This window comes from Halichoerus grypus, chromosome 13 (genome assembly GCF_964656455.1).
Source record: "Halichoerus grypus chromosome 13, mHalGry1.hap1.1, whole genome shotgun sequence".
NCBI lineage: Eukaryota > Metazoa > Chordata > Mammalia > Carnivora > Phocidae > Halichoerus > Halichoerus grypus.
In genome coordinates, this window is record NC_135724.1 from 49889247 (window position 1) to 49893021 (window position 3775).

General features: G+C 41.7%; 1 non-coding gene across 1 annotated transcript; it reads right to left on the reverse strand.

Moving 5' to 3' along the window:
- Nucleotides 1–784: 784 nt before the first annotated feature.
- LOC118521895 (U6 spliceosomal RNA) lies at nucleotides 785–891 on the reverse strand. Its single transcript, XR_004910353.2, has one exon. It is a non-coding gene; the product is annotated as a U6 spliceosomal RNA (small nuclear RNA).
- Nucleotides 892–3775: the final 2884 nt, after the last annotated feature.

Genomic DNA, 3775 nt, shown 5'->3' on the forward strand with positions numbered 1-3775 from the left:
GAGATTTGATGAGCATGATTCCCCAGGCCTTCCAGTTCCTTGGGGATGTGCTTGGGAGGGTAGCCTTGGTCAGTTGCCTGCTCAGGGGTAGGTCTTGTTAGGCAGAGGGAAGACCAAAGTCATAGATTTCCAAATCTCTTTGACTCCCAACTAAAATACTCCATACCCCAGCTTAATTACTTATATGGTTACAGAAATTATCTTTAGCAAGCAAGCTACCTGTGTCCAATATCCTAATGTATTTTCTTATTTTATAACCCTTTGACCGTTGTGCACAGATTATATAATAATGACTGGACATCACCAGTTTCCAGGCACATGGAATGAAGTATGTGAGGATGACCAGTCTGAACAGACACAATCAGTTCTGAGCAGGACCATCTACATATTATGTGGGACCTAGACAAAATGAAAATGTGGAGCCCTTTCTAAAAAAAATCATTAAGAATTTCTAGGCAACAATAGCAGAGTATTAAACCAAGCGCAGGTCTGTTCTGAGCTCAGGGTCCAATGTGACTGTATAGGTTTTAAGGTCATAAAGGTGGCCCTGGTTCTAGATCTAGGCAGGCTGAGTACATTAGGCATCACTAGAGCCTACCCCAGAACCCTGTCTTTATTTGTTCTTAAATGCTCTATTCTTATTGTGTGTATGTGTGTTATTTTGATATGCATATAATTTTATTGTCAATTCAGTTTGTCATTTACAGTGAAGTAGAGGGGAATAGATTTTTTTTTTTTTATTGTGGTAAAAAACGTATGGGATCTTCCCTCTTAATTTTATTTTTTTAATATGGACTGCTTCACGAATTTGCGTGTCATCCTTGCACAGGGGCCATGCTAATCTTCTCTGTATTGTTCCAATTTTGGTATATGTGCTGCCAAAGCGAGCACTACCTCTTAAATTTTTAATTGCTTACTATAAACACAAAATTGTACAGCAGATCTCTAGAACCTTTTCACTTTGCATGTCTGAAACTCTATACCCACTGAACAGTGATTCCCCATTTGCCCCTTGCACCAGCCCCAGGGTAACCACCATTCTACTCTTTGATTTGGTGAGTTTGACTACTTTAGATACCTCAGATAAGTGGAATCATGCAGTATTTATCCTTCCTTGACTGGCTTATTCGCTTAGTAGAATGTCCTCAAGTTTCATACAGGTAGCATATGATAGGGTTTCCTTCTTTTTTATGACTGAATAATAGTCCAGTGTGTGTGTCTGTACCCCATTTTCTTTATTTGTTTATCCATCAGTGGACATTTAGGTTGTTTCCACTTCTAGGCTATTTTGAATCATGTTGCATTGAACAGAGGAGTGCAAACACCCCTTATCTTCATTGTGTTTTAATTGGTCTGAATATCACTAATAAATAACAGTGCATTCTTTTGGAAATAGAGTTCACCTATTAAAATGAATAGCATGGAATAATTTTACTGGTTTTGCAGTCCACTCTCCATTGAAATGCCCACCTTACACTACCCAGCTGGCAGTGCAGGCATTCCCGAGAACTGGACTCATTCTGGGAGAACGTGAAATGGGCCAGGCCCCATGCTGTATGCTCTGTGAGAGTAAGGGGCACATTGGTGCTACCTCAGCAGCCTCTATAGGGCTGCACCCCATCAATAGAGTAGAAAGATACCACTCTGAAAAGGATGCTGTGAGACTGAATAAATATTTGCCATAGGGCCTCAGCTCCTCCAGGCAGAGAGGCCTGGGGCATTCAGCTATGAGTACGTCTCTATTAAAAGTTAAAGCTTGAATTACATGCGCTCGCAATGCCTCTAACAGCATCAGTAGGCTCTTTGCTGACTCTGGAATCTGTTTTCTTGTTTGCCTGAATCTTAGTTGTTGATGGGATTCCTGATTAGAATGTTTCTGGGTCTTTTACTCACACAATCTTGTTTTGCTTCAGGGAGAAAAATGGGAAAGTTCAGGTTGCAGCAGTTCCCCTTTGTGAGGAACAAATAGCTTGGTTAAATATGCAAGTGGAAAGGGAAAACAAGAGAGAAAACTGGCTAAGTGAATGCTAGTCCAACCGTGATAGATCTTCTAACAAGCTCTGGGTACTTCTGGCTTTCTCAGTTTTGGTCACTTTGCTGATCAAACCTGTGAGCTGGTGAATGAGGGTAATGCTTCCTTTTATATAGACAGACCTAAGTGTATAAATCACCTACAGATGCTGTTAGGCTATTTGTACCTGTAGAAGCTTCACTGAGCACCTACATATACTATGAATTCTTTCTTTCTTGTGTGGTGCTGAACATTCCTTTTGTTCTAAAATTCTGTGACTTTCCAGTCATCTGTGATAATGAGGAGTGACTGCTATTATCATATTTTAAACTTGTGAGCTGCTGTGGCTCTCTCCTCTCTAGCAGTGCTGCTCAGGAAGGGTCAGGATAGAATTATGTGCAGGAGTACTCAACATGGAGCACTGGGATACAGCTGAGGAAGGAGGGCATGGTCCCAGGGGAGTGGCAGCAAGTGGAATGCATGTTCAATGAATCAGCAAGGCAGTTCTGTTATTTATGTGATATTTGGGCATGAACATGACACTGGCTCTTATTCTGTGATCTTTCGGGAGCTAGGAAACCAGCCTTTTATCGGTCTATTCCTTAGAGTATTGCCTGCAGGGTACTGTGTTTTGGTCTTCACATCTTAAGGTGTGTGTGATAAAATTGGAAAGGGACCACAGATGAGCAATGGAGTTGATTAAAGGCATGAAAAATAGGACTTATGCTTTACAAAGAGCTATCAAAGGAGTTGTGGCTGTTTTACTGGAGAGGAAATACTGAAGGGATTCTTAGTAAGCTTTGAAGTATTAAATATATATTTAAATGGCACTGATTATCTCTTCTTGAGCAGACCTAAGAAAGCTAGTGGAAAACATTTAAATTAGATACAAAAGAACGCCTTTTTAAAAGGAAAGATGACTGAACAAGGGAATGAGTCTCCTAAGAAAACTGAAGAATGCTTGTTTTTTCCTGTTCATGGACAGGCTAGATGATCACATGGGTTAGATAGTGGAGGCTTCTCCCAGAATCTGTATTCCCTGGTCTCAGATCTTCCTTTGACCCCACAAGACAATGTTAGCAACATTCTCTCTTGGATTAGGGGGGTTGGGATACCTTCCTTACCTGTCTTAATATTTGCCTCCCTTTTAAGTTTCTCCTTTAGCCATTTGCCTTATGTTTGCAGGGACACTGGCTTCCCTGATATATTACAGCAGCCTGTGGACTGTTGCTAGGGGGCTCGGGCCAGTTCTGACCATAGTTAGTGGAAACCAAGTAATGCAGTATAACCACATCTGTGCATGTTGGAGGGGACAGAATCCCCCACTGCTTGGCCTGACACACGTAGGCAGAAAGATGTAACAACAAGACTGGATGGATTTTGAAGACCATGGTTTGCAGCCTGGTTCTGCCATTTCCTAGTTGAGTGACTGTGGGTGAGTGACTCAGTTACTGAATCTCATGTTCTTCCTCTATAAAATGAGGATGAACATAACAATACCTACTTCACTGGGATTTTATGAGATTCACATGCCATGAGAAAGTTATCTGTAAATTACAGATTCTCACGCAGCAGTCAGCCTTGACCACTGGTCAGGGTTAGCTTTTTGCCGATACTCACCTGATTTCTGGTGTCCCTGTTCCTCTTCTCTGCTACCTGCTCCTTCATGCTGGACCCTCATGTAGTTGCTGGACTATTCAGGTTTCTGTCTTCCCCCTCCCAAGTAATATTTGGGGCTTCTCAAGTCTCCATATGCAGCTTTCC